Source organism: Schistocerca gregaria, chromosome 2 (genome assembly GCF_023897955.1).
Source record: "Schistocerca gregaria isolate iqSchGreg1 chromosome 2, iqSchGreg1.2, whole genome shotgun sequence".
NCBI classification, from domain to species: domain Eukaryota; kingdom Metazoa; phylum Arthropoda; class Insecta; order Orthoptera; family Acrididae; genus Schistocerca; species Schistocerca gregaria.
The window spans coordinates 141,104,602-141,121,701 of record NC_064921.1 but is presented as its reverse complement, the minus strand read 5'-3'; positions in this window follow the sequence as shown (position 1 = coordinate 141,121,701).

The following is a 17,100-nucleotide window of genomic DNA, read 5'->3' as shown; positions in this document are numbered from 1 at the left end:
TCTGTTTATAAGAAAGTCTCTTGCCTATAAGAAACCATAATAGCATTGTAAACAGTTTCTCTCTGTAGCAAAAGATCGAAAGTACTTCTTTAATGAATAGAAATGAAGAAAATAATAAATGAGACTTTTCATATTACTGGGGACCATTTTTTGTGACATATTAGTGAACATCTGTTTTTGACCTTAAATTGTATCCTCATATTGTGTGATAGGTTTAATTAAATTTGATCAAATCAGCAGCATTGGATGGGCACTTTTCTACAAACAAATTTTTGGTCCCCACCAGAAAATCTTGCATAGGAGGTCTGTCACGATGTATATGAGACTGATTCTACAAATTTGTGAACTTATCAGATACGTTCAGCTAGTGATGGCTGCCTTCAAAATAGCAACAATTTGAGTCCACCCACACCCATGTATGTTCCTTTCAAGTGCAGAAACATAAGATAAATAATGTTGTGTTAGACCTCAACCCACTACCGGTTGTGGTCTCCGTCAAAAATCTTTAACTGAATAACAACCACAACTTCAACAAGGTGAAGAATGGGTAAAATAACATAGAAACTTCACTCCCAGCTGAGAGCAAGAACATGTCTAGTAAACTCGTCATCCATTGACACTGAGATTATAGGTTTTGATTAAACTTGTCACAACATAAAACCACAGTTTATTGTCAAAAGCAGTCATACACTAATGCCACTGTCTATACAGTGCTAATAACTTAATCATTAGTGTCATGCAATATTTTGTGTAATGTAATTTCTTGTACAGACATCTTTTATTAACCTGACACGTTCCACATCATTACGAAGTATCGTATTCATGATCTATGGAACAAGTATTAATCTAATCTAATCTAATCTAAGCTATGACAACTCCGTTTTTACTGAAATGAGCAGCTTCATTTGTACTTTGTGTAGTTATATATAGTAGAGGAAGTTTGTTTATCCTTTGATAACTATTTGTAAGTGGTACAGGACCAGGAACTGTGCATGCATACCCAAATTTGATATTATATACACAGAATGCACATGTAACATTCATCTAAGCATATAAAATGATTAGAGCTTAAAACTCCACAAACATCAGTGATTAAATACAAAGGACTATCAATCTATAGAAGGAAGAGGAGGAGGAATACAAAACATTTGCCAACATTGATAACACACGTCATTAAAGTGAGTGTCGCACTAGACTACTTTGTGATCACTCTAATTAACATGCATATAAATCTCCACTTTTTCTTCCCCTTCGTCTTCTTCTTCTTCTTCTTCTCCTCCTCCAATGAGCCAGCTAAGGACCATGTGCCAATTTCAGTTCTTTATTCACTGTTCTCGTCTTTTCTTCCAGTACTTCATCTGCTAACTATGTTTTTTCTTTCTGCCTTTTGACCACTTCGGAGTAGCTTTTTTTCATTTTTCTGCATTGTAATCCTACCACATTCAATACTTTTCCCTTAAACAGTTCTCTGTGAGTTGTTTCTTCAGCTGTTATATTAATCTTAAGGCTACATACCTCAATCAGTAAAAACAGAACCTTGTATGCTCACTTCATTGCCCGTCTGTCGGTCTGACTGACTGACTGACTGACTGTTGAGACCCCTTTGTCTCACAAATGGGTGGTCAGATCAAGCTGAAAATTATATTGGATACTAAGGTCTATGGTCCCTTGGCTGTATGAAAAAGTTAAGCTTGTAACAAGGGAACCTCCCCATCGCACCCCCTCAGATTTAGTTATCAGTTGGCACAGCGGATAGGCCTTGAAAAACTAAACACAGATCAATCGAGGAAACAGGAAGAAGTTGTGTGGAACTATGAAAAAATAAGCAAAATATACAAACTGCATAGTCCATGCGCAAGATAGGCAACATCGAGGATAGTGTTAGCTCAGGAGCGCCGTGGTCCTGTGGTTAGCGTGAATAGCTGCGGAACAAGAGGTCCTTGGTTCAATTCTTCCCTCGAGTGAAAAGTTTATCTTCTTTATTTTCACAAAATTATGATCTGTCTGTTCGTTCATTGATGTCTCTGTTCACTGTAATAAGTTTAGTGTCTGTGTTTTGCAACCGCACCGCAAAACCGTGCGATTAGTAGACGAAAGGATGTGCCTCTCCAATGGGAACCGAAAACATTTGATTGCAAGGTCATAGGTCAACCGATACCTCCACGGGAAAACACGTCTGATATATTCTATATGACACTGGTGATGGCATGTGCGTCATATGACAGGAACATGTTGTCGACCCACCTAACTTGTACACTTGGCGAATGGGTAAAAAGATTCTTCTTGCCCGATTTAGGTTTTCTTGTGGATGTGGTAATCACTCCCAAAAAAGTGATGAAAATAAAAATTTTAACTTTTCACTTGAGGGAAGACTCGAACCACGGACCTCTCGTTCCACAGCTGCACACGCTAACCATAGGACCACGGCGCTCCTGAGCTCACAGTAGCCTTGATGTTGCCTATCTTGCGCATGGACTACTCAGTTTGTTCATTTTGCTTCTTTTTGTCATAGTTCAACACAACTTCTTCCGGTTTTCTCGATTGATCTGTGTTCAGTTCTTCAAGGCCTATCCACTGTGCCAACTTATAAATAAATCTGCGGGGGAGCGATGGAGAGGTTCCCTTGTAAGCCAGTGCATTCAGAAGATACTGCTATTTAAGTCACATATTTTTTATACTTGCAAATTCATTCATCAAACTATAGAGTACTTCTAATGGCCTAGAATTATGATACTTGGCAAGAAGCAGTGTTTCACAGTGCTAGTAAGTGTAAAAAGTCCAGAAAATTTTAATTTGTGATTATATCACCTGAAAAAAACATTTCTGCCAAACAGTGAAAATGCAAGGGTGGAATATCAACAATGTAAGGAAAAGACAGAGTGCTACTTAACATAGAGATGACAACATTAAGTTGCAGGCAGGAACAGCTAAAAGACAATTACACAATAGCTTTCAGCCACAGCCTTCATTGAGAAAAGAAAACACACAACTAACCCTGTCTCGTAAACCTACTACATTTACCTATCATACCCTTAAAAACCCCCTCCCACTGTAATGGGAGATCATCATCTAGCATTACTTTTCCTCAACAGTTGTTCAAATTTTGGACAGGTCAATATTATCTCAGCTGCTTTTCTCAAAACTTTCATATAATTTTATACACAATATGTTATATTTCAAACTAAAATTTAAGGAAAGGAATCACTTTATTTTCGGTGTTACAATCATCTCTGAATGTACAATTAATTTTTTTTGTAGAAACATTTGAAATTACAAATTATCTGACACTTAAAATTTCTATTATTAATTATGCAATCTAGTACTGTTTATTATGTTTATTTCTGGATTCTTTTAAGAAATAATAAAACTAGTAGAGATTTGTGATTCTTGAGTTTCTCCCGGCGTATTTGATAATCAAAATATCCACGGGGGTACTGCCGGTCTATAGTGTCCAATGGGCACAATATTTCGGCGATCAAACATGTCGCCATCATCAGGTGAACTGACGGACTGAGCTCCTGTGAACGTGCCGGCACGGATCTCTGTGCTGGCACGTTCACAGGAGCTCAGTCCGTCAGTTCACCTGATGATGGCGACATCGCCGAAATATTGTGCCCGTTGGACACTATAGACCGGCAGTACACCCATGGATATTTTGATTATAGTAGAGATTTGTTAGCGAAGAAAAATTGCAAACCCTTCAGAATATTTTTATTTCCACTAATTGAAGCAGTACAAAGCATGCCTCTGATGTGATCAGATGTATTTTTGTATTTTGGGAGAACAATGTGATTTCTGATTTGTTAATATGAAAGTTCAAAAGAATTTGTGATATACTAAAACCTGACAAAATATAATAACATAATAAAAATTCTGCAATAACAATCTTCAAATTTAGAGTGAACACACACACACACACACACACACACACACACACACACACACACACTATCCAGACGTATGCCCAAGAGACTAATACTGCCCTCAGATCTCTAGTAGCTTGTAACTGATGCAACGTTATCACTTTACAGTAGTTACCACAACCACACACTCACTTTGCAAGACAGAAATTGCTTCGCGATTGTAAACCACAGGCTCCCTGCCGATGCATCACCGAGATACTAATATATCCCTCAGGTCTCTAGCAGCTCGTAACATATGCACCAATGACACTTTAATGCATGGTGACCCATCTACAAGAGACTAATACCAGCTTCACGTCTCTAGCAGCTGGTAACTGATACACTGCTCTCATTTTTCTGTAGTCCCCCACCCTTATGCTGACGATGCATCACACAAATTTCTTTGCGATGCATACTACAGGCTGTATGGAGACACATCTCCAAAAGACTAATATCGCACTCAGATCTCTACTAGCTTGGAACTGATGCACCACTGCCAATTTAAAATAGTTCCCACATCCACACAATGACATTGCAAGAGAGAAATTGCTCGCGATTGCATACCACAGTCTGCCTGCAGACGTATCGCCAGGAGACTTTTACCACTCTCAGGTCTCTAGTAGCTCGTAACAGATGTACCAATGTCACTTTACTGAAGTCGCCGCACACCCACAATGATGATGCGTCACCAAAATTGCTTCGTGATGGCATTATATATATATATGATGATCTGCTGCCACTTTACTGTAGTCCCCACACCCTAACACTGATGAACCGACACAAAAATTGCTTCACAATTACAGATTACAGGTTCCCTGCCAATGTATCTCCAAGAGACTAATACCACCTTCAGGTCTCTAGTAGCTTATAACTGATGCATACATTGGTATGTATGGATGGATGTGTGTGTGTCTGTCTGTGTGTGTGTGTGTGTGTGTGTGTGTGTTTGTGTGTGTGTGTGCGTGTGTGTGCATGTGCGTGAGTATATACCTATCCTTTTTCCCCCCTAAGGTAAGTCTTTCTGCTCCCGGGATTGGAATGACTCCTTACCCTCTCCCTTAAAACCCACATCCTTTCATCTTTCCTTTTCCTTCCCTCTTTCCTGAAGAAGCAGCCGCTGGTTGCGAAAGCTCGAAATTCTGTGTGTGTGTTTCATTCATTGTGCCTATCTACCGGCGCTTTCCCGCTTGGTAAGTCTTGGAATCTTTGTTTTTTAATATATTTTTCCCATGTGGAAGTTTCTTTCTATTTTATATATATATATATATATATATATATATATATATATATACCGAGCGAGGTGGCGCTGTGGTTAGCACACTGGACTCGCATTCGGGAGGACGACGGTTCAATCCCGTCTCCGCCCATCCTGAATTAGGTTTTCCGTGATTTCCCTAAATCGCTTCAGGCAAATGCCGGGATGGTTCCTTTGAAAGGGCACGGCCGATTTCCTTCCCAATCCTTCCCTAACCCGAGCTTGCGCTCCGTCTCTAATGACCTCGTTATCGACGGGACGTTAAACACTAACCACCACCATATATATACATATATGATGTAAATAAAATAGAAAAAAACTTCCACATGGAAAAAATATATTAAAAACAAAGATTCCAAGACTTACCAAGCGGGAAAGTGCCGGTAGACAGGCACAATAAATAAAACACACAAACACACACACAGAATTTCTAGCTTTCGCAACCGACAGTTGCTTCTTCAGGAAAGAGGGAAAGAGAGGGAAAGACGAAAGGATGTGGTTTTTAAGGGAGAGGGTAAGGAGTCATTCCAATCCCGGGAGTGGAAATACTTACCTTAGGGGGAAAAAAGGACAGGTGTACACTCGCACACACACATATAAAAAGGGAGAGAAAACAGAATATATGAAGAGCTTAAAAGTCATGAAAGCAGACATAGTCAGTTTGAAACAAGCCTATAAAGAATTGCCAAATATGGTAGCTAGTCTAACAACAGACATACAAAATCTGTAGGTAGAGCAGAATAGCATGAAGGAAGATATTCAGGACATAACCGAGAGGATAGAAAATATAGAGATAGGAAATGAGGAAAGAATTGCCTATCAGAACATACTAACAAGATCATAGAAAAAGTAGAGAAATGGATAGATAACGAAGAGTAACAGATAGATAATAAAATACAGTCAGTAGTGACATGCGTAATTCTTGCAGTTCATTTGGCTATTGAGATTAATCAGACAAAACAGAAAAGAGTAAATGATGTGAGAATGGAGGACAATTATATAAATGCTCCACATGTTTCACACAAAAATCCTGTGTTCTGTGCCACCTATAATACAGTATGTGGGGTACAGGCATGAAAGTGTAGTGCTAACAGTTAACAGTTGAATGGTGCAGGAGCTGTGCCGTCTGTGTCTTCAATAATGATGGAAGAGAGTTTAATTAAACACCGCTAGTTTCAAACATTCTCCCCAACAAGAAAAATATTCACCCAGTTGTATTCATAAAGAGTTTTTGAAACATACTGCCCAGAGCAGGGACCGAGAAACAAAAGGTACAGTTTATTATTCCGCATATAGTAGGAGACGCTGTTCTATGGGCAACAGATGCAGCTGAAACTAGCTATACCTGTGAACAATTTGTGAAAGCATTTTTAAATAAGTACTGGTCGCCTTGTATTCAGGAAAGACTTAGAAAAGAAGTATACAGTCCAGAGTCATATAGTCCTAAACACGGAAGCCTAAGAAAGTATTTTGAAAAATATATTAACAAAGCATGATATTGGGATGAACCGATCTCAAATCGTGATGTGATCAGGCTATTAAAATCTAGACTTCCACCAAATATTAGAGAGAAACTAAACAATGTTCCAGATAATGATTTGGATAACTTCTTATCTGTCTTGGATTCAATGGACTTAATTCAGGAAGACTTAAAGTTACAAAGTAGCAATGGAAATGGTTACGAGTATACAGAAAGGAACAATAACAGACAAACTAGTTGGAATAATTGTGGGAATTGTTCTAATGAGCGGAACTGAAATGGCAATCCTATGGAAGTAACTCAGTCAATTAACAGTCATCCGAACGATGACAAAGGTAGTAACAATTTACAGGCTTTGGCAAACAGTTCACCTCGATACAGACGAAAACGAAGATATGAGGTAAGATTTGGCCCAGGAGGTGGCAATCAACAACAGATGCAAGACAAAGGGCCACAGGGGAAGAATAGGTTTGCAATGCCTTGGTACCTGAGACAGGACAATCAGAATAACCCTGAAAGATACTCGAACAATAGCAATAATAGGAACGAACACAGTCAAGCAGGTACTTCAAACAACCCGGCTTGGCAGAACCAGAATTGAGTGTGAGAATAGTTGATGTGACAAATGATAATCGTCCTAAATCAACCGATTCGACAAACTAAAGACGGACGCAATTAGCTCTCTGTTGTTGGCCCTTGGATGGAGGGAGAGCTCACAAGAGACTAAAGAGAAACAGAATGTAGTCAATATGTTAAGCTATAACAATGGTGTTGGAATGAAGGATGAACTTTTATCTGAGAATAAGAGATGTAACGAAGTAGATAGTGAGTTGATGCAGGCTGTGGTTCAGGCTAAAGTTCTTAGTATACCGGTCAATATCATAATTGATATGGAAGCTACAGCTAATGTGATGAATTATGATTTCGATAAGAAATTGTGCCAATTGCATAAAGTGCCAGTGTTGCCAGTTCAGAATTGCAAAGTGTCGGGTGCCATTGGTGCGCAATCACAAGTTGTTATGTGCCAGGTACAGATGGACGTATATATGGGAAACGGAGCATTCAATTGCACATTTCTGGTTGTAAAGGGATTGAGAGGCGCCTGTATTCTGGATTGGGAGTTTTTGAGAGAAATGAATTCCTATATGGACCTCTCTCAAGGTCTTTGCAGTTCAGAGCATGGAGAAGTAAGGGTGAAACTGGAATTGCTGCACACAAAAGCTATACATGGCAATTATTGTCAGAATGTTAAATTCAAATGTAACCTGCCAAAAATACTGCTTAGGCAGCAGTGTTTTGGGAGCGTGAGATTATATCTATTACAGTGGAGAGAAAGTTAGTACCACAGAGTCCTGTCAATCAACAAGATAGAGTAGAGGAATCTACATATATGACACCAGAGTAACAATTACAACTATCTCAGATATTAAAGGAGCATATAGAAGTATTCTCTGAGAGAGCAGAGGTTATACATATAATATTGATGTGATACCACACAAGACATTTTGTAATGCTATTTACTCCATTCCATGGTCGAAAAAGGATGCAGTGAAACTAGAAATAAGTAAGATGCATCTGGTGTTCGATGCTCATTACATTAATAAAATTACTTTGCCAGTAAGGACTAGGCCAGAGAATTTGGAGGCACAGTTGGAAAAGTTTTTTGGAATAAAATATCTTTCCTCCATTCATTTGCTATTTTGATATTGGCAAATCTCCCTGTCAGAACAGTCGAAAAAATATACAGCTTTTATTTTCGCTGGTTGGAGTTACCAGTTCAAAATACGCCCATTTGGTTTAAATACAACTTCGGGGGTATTCACAGCAACTCTTGATTCAGTGTTAGTTCCAGAATTACTTGATAGAGTCAAGGTATATGTGGATGACATTTTGATTGCGACTCCCACATGGGAAGAGCATATGGAGACAATAAACAGAATATTGAACAAATTCGAAAAGGCGTGAGTCTCCGCCAGTAGTAGAACCAAGTGTGTGTGGCCCCACGTTCCATTGCTGGCAGATGTATTCAAGATGGCGGTGATGACGTCATCCAAGATGGCATCGTGTAGACTTGACAACAGTGCATTACGTAATCCAAGATGCTGGCTGTGACATCATAGATACCCCCCCCCCCAAATGTGATGTCACCCCAAAGTAGGTCACCCCAGCTGGCAGCCGTGACATCAATCAAGATGGTGTATTTTTGTGGCAAGAAGGTCAATTGGGCTAACTCCACTAACCTAAACCCCTCCCCCCCAAAAAAATGGCGGGAAGTTCAAATTCCAGCAGGATAATGCATCCCATCTAGGAAAATGCCGGTGAAAAGGGACTTGTCTTTATTATTTAACTAATTTCGTGGAGGTGTGTCCACCAAGAGCTCCAGAGCCCAACTGACTTAGTTCATATCACTGTCACCAGAGAGTGCCAATGTGACATCAGATCATGACGCAAGTACCGTTACTCAAGATGTCTGCACCCAGTGTATCCAACGTGTGGTGTAGGTCTAGTTCATATCGTCGCCACCAGAGGGCTCTGTCAAAGCCTCAGGTGATGATGTTCTAAAGGTGGGGGAAATGGCGGGATCCAATAGGAGCCCTTAATCTAGTCACGTGTTCATCTTGGTCAGTCAGTCAGTCAGTGGGAGTGTTTAGATTAGATTAGATTTACTTTCATTCCAATTGATCCGTAGTGAGGAGGTCCTCTAGGATGGGGAACATGTCAGGAACACAACAATACATGACAAATATTTACAACTAAAAGAAATAAGCTAATGTACCATACCACAGGTCCCAAGTGGAATGATCGTCATTTTTTAATGAACACTATATGAAAGTCATTTTACGAATACTAATGCACTGAATTTAAAATAAAAATGTTTTTATTTATTTACAAGGTAATAAACATGTAATACAACTACTATAATACTTATTTACAATGAACACATTACTGCACTGAAATGGTACAGAAGTTAGATTGTACTTACACACACACACACACCTAAACAGGATTTTGCAGGATGTTCTTGACTTCACACCACATATAACTCTAACTACACATTTTTGTGCCCGGAAAACTTTAGCTTGGCTTGATGAATTACCCCAAAAAATAATCCCGTATGACATTATGGAATGAAAGTAAGCTTAGTATGCCAGCTTTTTCATTTTTATATCCCCATGTCTGACAAAATTCGCATTGCAAACAGAGATTTGTTAAGATGCTTCAGCAGTTCTGTCGTGTGCTCCTCCCAGTTGAATTTATTATCAAGCTGTAATCCCAAGAATTTAACACTGTCCACTTCTTCTATCTTCTTGTCATCATCTGTTAGACATATACTCATGGGACACCACTTACAAGTTCTGAACTGCATGTAGTGTGTTTCTTCAAAGTTTAGTGACAAAGAATTGGCTAGGAACCAGTGATTAATGTCCACAAATATTTTATTAGCTGATCTTTCTAAGACTACGCTTAATTATTACAATATTTGTATCATCGGCAAACAAAACAAACTTGGCATCTGGTAATGTTACTGATGAAAGGTCATTGATATACACAAGAAAAAGTAAGGGTCCCAAAATGGAACCTTGTGGGACCCCCACATGTAATTAGTTCCCAGTTGGATGATGCCTAATAGCTTGATACGTGTCTCTTTCCTAATAACACCCTTTGTTTCCTGCCAGAGATATAAGATTTGAACCATTTTGCAGCATTTCCAGTTACACTATAATACTCTAATTAACTTAAAAGGATATCATTAGTGTCATGCAATATTTTGTGTAATGTAATTTCTTGTACAGACATCTTTTATTAACCTGACACGTTCCACATCATTACGAAGTGTCGTATTCATGATCTATGGAACAAGTATTAATCTAATCTAATCTAATCTAATCTGTGATTTACACAGTCAAATGCCTTTGACAGATCACAAAATAGACCAGTTGCCTGCAATTTTTTGTCTAATGAATTAAGCACATTTTCACTGTAAGTTAGATAGCCTTCTCAATATCAGAACCTTTTAGAAATCCAAACTGTGACTGTGACTGTATGTTATCTGAGATAAGATGGTTATAAAGCTGACTGCACATTACTTTTTCGAAAATTTTTGAGAATGCTGGCAACAGTGAAATTAGACGGAAATTTGATGCTATTTCTTTATCTCCCTTCTTAAACAGTACTTAACTTCAGCATATTTCAGCCATTCAGGAAATATTCCACTGATAAATGACTGGTTACACAGATAGCTTAATATGTTACTTAGCTCAGAATAACATTCTTTAATTAACTTTGGTGATATTTCATTATACTCACTAGATATTTTTGATTTTAAAGATTTTATGATGGACATTATTTCTGTTGGGGTAGTGAGGATCAAATTCATATTATGGAAGTTGCTAGAAATTTCTGGTCTGAGGTATTCCATAGCAGCATCTACCGAACCTGACAACTCCATCTTTTTGGTAACAGTTATAAAATGTTTCTTAAAAATTTCTGCAACACTATACACATCTGTCACCAATGTATCATTTACTCTTAATGCTATTTGTTCCTGTTCATGTCTGGTTCTACCGGTCTCCTCCTTCACTATATCCCATATTGTCTTTATTTTGTTATCTGATATGACTATCTTTTCCTTGTAATATATTTGCTTTGACATCCATATTACAGTCTTTAATATTTTGCAGTATTTCTTGTAATGTGCTATAGCATCAACATCGGAACTGTTTTGGATTGACAGATACAGTTTTCTTTTTGTTTTACAAGAGACCCCTATTCCTTGAGTAATCCATGGTTTTTTCGTAGACTTTACTCTAACCTTGGTAAGTTTTGGGGGAAAACAGTGTTCGAATAAGGTAAGCACTTTATTAGCAAAAGTGTTATATTTTTCATTCATGCCATGAGCACTGTAAACATCAGTCCAGTGAATGTCTCTGAGGAGCGTCCTAAAATAATCAATTTTTGGCTTATTGATTACCCTCTTGAGCTCAGATTTAACAGCTTTTATATCCTGGTCAGTATTAAAATTTAACAGACGGAACTGCATGTCATGGCCTGAGAGGCCATTGACTATTGGTTTTGTAATATAATTTTGTTCATTGGACTTTTCAATAAAGATATTATAAATGGCTGTTTGTGAGCAAGTGGCTACCCTAGTGGGGAACTTTACAGTGTGAATTATATTATAAGTTGGATGATAGTGTTACTAACGCAAATAAGTTCTTATTGGGAGAGTGTTTAAGGAAATCTACATTGAAATCACCAGCAACCACAATTTCTTTGTTTTTGGTTGTTAAATGGGCCAGTAAAGCTTCAAGGTGGTTTACAAACAGAGTAAAGTTTCCTGCAGGTGCTCGATATACACTTAATATTATGAAGGATTTTTTGTGAAATTCTAATTCTGTTGCACATGCTTCCATATGCTGTTCTAGGCAAAATTTATGAATGTCTATGTTCTTAAATTTATGACAGTTCCTAATGAATGTGTCAACTCCTCCTTTCTCCATTTCTGATCTACAAAAATGAGATGCTAACCTAAACCCTGTAAGAAGAACAACCATGAAGCGGCAGCAGCAGCAGTCAAACTCCAGCGCAGTCACTCAGAACAGGATTAAACGGAAAAGAAAGTATCATACTTCACATTATTCTATCTCGCTTGTTAGCCTTATTATTCTTCAAAGTTTTCATGTATTTGCTCATATCTAATCACTCACTGTCTTTGTTCAACAGAGTCATGCACCAACATGTCTAGTCCCTCAGACGCGTCCGGACCTGCACCATCCTCGACAACCATCTCATCGAGACCTACAGCAATGGCACCCATCTTGTCTGACCCAGTAGCGACCACAGTGGATCCTGTAGTGCACCTAGTCTACATGTTGGAGCAAGACAAGTAGTTGCTGCTCTCTGTCCCACTCAGCAACTTGTGTGATGAGGATGCACGACCTGCACATGACACAACGAATGCAACCACTGGCAGTGTTAAACAGCAACTAAATGGAGGTCAGTACTGGGTGCCAACATATGACTAATCCCAATCAAACATTCCTGTGATTGTCCAACCACAGAGTTTAGATACTGTAGATAAAACGAATACCTCTAGTGCAGCTACGCTTTTGACCACTACTACAATTTAAGCCCCAGTGGGTCCAAATGTGTGAACATTGCTATAGAACTGCACCATGTCTGGGGGATCCAAGCTATAAAGGAGATTGAAAATGTATCCAAATGCGATAAAGTGTGAATTTCCAAGTTCGACTGGGATGAGATATGCAGTGCAGAGCGCTACATCAACCAGCAAATGACCACCGAATATAATCCATCCCATTCTCCCCCAGACATTTGTCTTACTGGTGCTACACTTTCTATTACTACAATATATGATGACTGTGCCTTATGCATCAAATCAGGTGTCAACTGTGTCTATGTAAGACATCCGTCAGTTATCAAGTTATTCAATCTAGACTCCACCATATGATTTGTGCTGGAGAGACTGAGCCATTGGTTGCCAGCATAGAGGCGGCATATAGTGATCTTGTAAACTTTCTATGTGTGAATAGTATACATATTGACGATTTTGAGCAGCATCTTCATACGCACATGACCATTAAAGCTGAAGACTTCCATTTGAAATGCATGTGTCAAAAATCAGTGTACTGTGAGTCACCTATTGGAGTGAGTGAGTTATGTGCCGAATTTATTGGTTACCAAAAACAATTATTTGGTAGATATTGTACAGGTGCTAAGAAGAAACATGCAGATTATGATGATACCCCAGAAATACTACATCCAATGTACGATTTTTAAATAAATAATTTACCTCTAAACTCAATTCATGTTTGTGTTTTATTTCATACCACTTTCCAATTCCAATCAAATTATTACAATAATTTTTTTCTTTGCTATACCACTTACTGAGATTATGATCATACTACTCTTCAAGTGTAAAATGTATACTTCTTTTCTTCGTGTAGTCAATATAGCTCCATCGGTTAAGTGATGGAACTATACAGGTTACACACAAATACTATTATTATCCTTCCAGATTTCTTTTCTGTATACAGGTCAACTACATAACTGTGCATGACTCATTTAGTACTGTGGTGGGCTGGGTGAAGCACCCTCGCCACAAGGACTTTGTTGTTGGTGACTGGTCATCTGAAGATTCAAGTGAAGAGCTGAAGAAGAACAAGAAGAATGGAATTCTCCTTCCTGATAATATATGAGCAATTATTGTACTTACCACTACTCACTTGTAGCAAGAGAAAGGTTGGGGGACTCTGATTGAGAGAGAGAGAGAGAGAAGGGGGGGGGGGGGGAGGGGGGGTGATACATAGAGTGTCCGCAGAGTAATAGTATGACCCTTTATCATAGTGTAAATAGTGGATGAAAGTGTTGTGTGGTGTGTATACGTTTCCATGCCTTTGTGTATGAGTGTGGGAATGAGTGTGGTAGCCAGTGTTACATGTATATATATTTTCACAAAGGAAATAAAAAAAAATTTAAAAACTGAAAAAAATTATTTAGAGAAAAAGTCTATATATGTAAATATTTTTCACCATTGCTAGTACATAATATATGAACAAAAGATAAATTTTCCCACTTCAGTTGGAACTTCTACATGAAGAAAAATCAACTTTTAGCACTTCATATGTGCTTCGGTGTGAGTGGCTATAGATTAGATTTTAGTTTGTAAGTTTCACCTACCGCTAGCCATCCAGCCAGAACTAGTTTTAAGTATATGAGTTCTACCAATTAATTTCTTTATATGTATGTTCATTTGCTTGTTGTAGTGGAAAAATGTTTAAAACCATCGACTTCAACGAAATATGTATACAAGTTCACTTGCTTATTGTAGTGGAAAATGTTTAGAGCCACTTACTTGAGAGAAATATATTTTCAAATGCTTGTGGTAGTGGAATATGTTATAGAACCACCCACTTGAAGTAACTATATTCGCCTTTAGTTAAAAGTATTTTCTTTTTTTTCGGATGGAACTTCACTAGTGATAGTATTTACCTTGTAAGATAGTGTAATAAAGAAACTTCCACATGGGAAAAATATATTAAAAACAAAGATTCCAAGACTTACCAAGCGGGAAAGCGCCGGCAGACAGGCACATGAACAAAACACACAAACACACACACAGAATTACGAGCTTTTGCAACTGGCAGTTGCTTCGTCAGGAAAGAGGGAAGGAGAGGGAAAAATGAAAGGATGTGGGTTTTAAGGGAGAGGGTAAGGAGTCATTCCAATCCCGGGAGCGGAAAGACTTCCCTTAGGGGAAAAAAAGGACAGGTGTACACTCGCACACACACACATATCCATCCGCACATACACAGACACAAGCAGACATATTTAAAGGCCTGTATGTGTGTGCGATTGTACACCTGTCCTTTTTTTTCCCTAAGGGAAGTCTTTCCGCTCCCGGGATTGGAATGACTCCTTACCCTCTCCCTTAAAACCCACATCCTTTCGTCTTTCCCTCTCCTTCCTGAAGAAGCAACCATCGGTTGCGAAAGCTAGTAATTCTGTGTGTGTGTTTGTGTGTTTTGTTCATGTGCCTGTCTGCCGGCGCTTTCCCGCTTGGTAAGTCTTGGAATCTTTGTTTTTAATATATATATATATATATATATATATATATATATATATATATATATATTAAAAAATTCTTAATTCAATAATAAATTGACTTATTTTATTGTAAAAATGTCCAATCTTATTATTATTTCACTCCTTAATCATCATCATTATTTTTATTTAAAAAAATGATAAATGTATTTCTCTGTAAGTGCAAGACATGGATACAGCCACATTGCACTGCACAGACCTAAAAGGTCTTCTGCTTTAAAAACCAATGAATTCTGATGACACATGCTGGACTTTGTCCGGCGGTCATGAACACGCAGCTCGCCTCAGCACATGGTGGAAACATTGGGTGCACCCATCTTGAATTATGGTACTTGCCTCATGATCTGATACCACGGTGGCACTCCCTGGTGACAGCGATATGAACTAAGCCAGTTGGGCTCTGGAGCTCATGATGGACACACCTCCATGAAATTAGTTAAATAATAAAGACAAGTCCTTTTTCACCGGCATTTTCCTAGGTGTGATGCATTATCCTGCTGGAATTTGAACTTCCCGCCATTTTTTTGGGGGGGGGGGAGGGGGAGGGGTTCAGGTTAGTGGAGTTAGCCCAATTGACCTTCTTGCCGCCAAAATACACCATCTTGATTGACGTCACGTCTGCCATCTGGGGTGACCTACTTTGGAGTGACACCTTGAGAGGGGGAGGGGGGGGGGGGGGGTGTCTGTGATGTCACGGCAACCATCTTGGATTACATAATGCACTGTTGCCAAGTCTACATGACGCCATCTTGTATGACGTCATCACCAAAATCTTGAATACATCTGGCAACAATGGAATGTGGAGACACACACACTTTGTTCTACTACTGGCAGTGACTCCAGCCTGTTCGAATTTGCTCAATATTCTGTTTATTGTCTCCATATGCTCTTCACATGTGGGAGTCGCAATCAAAATGCCATCCACATATACCGTGACTCTATGAAGTAACTCTGGAACTAACACTGAATCAAGAGCTGTTATGAATACCCCCGCAGTTGTATTTAAACCGAATGTGCGTAATTTGGTCTGGTAACTCCGACCAGCGAAAATAAAAGCTGTATATTTTTTCGACTGTTCCGTCAGGGGGATTTCCAATATCAAAATCACAAATGAATGGAGGAAAGATATTTTATTTCAAAGAACTTTTGCAACTGTTAATCCAAATTCTCTAGCCCTTACTGGCACAGTAATGTTATTAATGTAACGAGCATCAAACACCAGACATATTTTCCCACTAGCTTTTGTAATGGGTGACATTGATGGTTCAATACTTTCTCATTCTAGCATCTCACTTATTTCTAGTTTCACTCCATCCTTTTTCGACCTTGGAATGGAGTAAGTAGCATTACAAAATGTCTTGTGTGGTATCACATCAATATTATATGTATAACCTCTGATGACCTCTGCTCTCTCAGAGAATACTTCTATGTGCTCCTTTAATATCTGAGATAGTTGTAATTGTTACTCTGGTGTCATATATGTGGATTCCTCTACTCTATCTTATTGATTAACAGGACTCTGTGGTACTAACTTTCTCTCCACTGTGATAGATATAATCTCACCCTCCCAAAACACTGCTGCCAAAGCAGTATTTTTGGCAGGTTACATTTGAATTTAACATTCTGACAATATTTGCCATGTATAGGTTTTGTGTGCAGCAATTCCAGTTTCACCCTTACTTCTCCATTCTCTGAACTGCAAAAGACCTTGAGAGAGGTCCATATAGGAATTCATTTCTCTCAAAAACTCCCAATCCAGAATACAGGCGCCTCTCAATCCCTTTACAACCAGAAATGTGCAATTGAATGCTCCGTTTCCCATAAATACGTCCACCTGT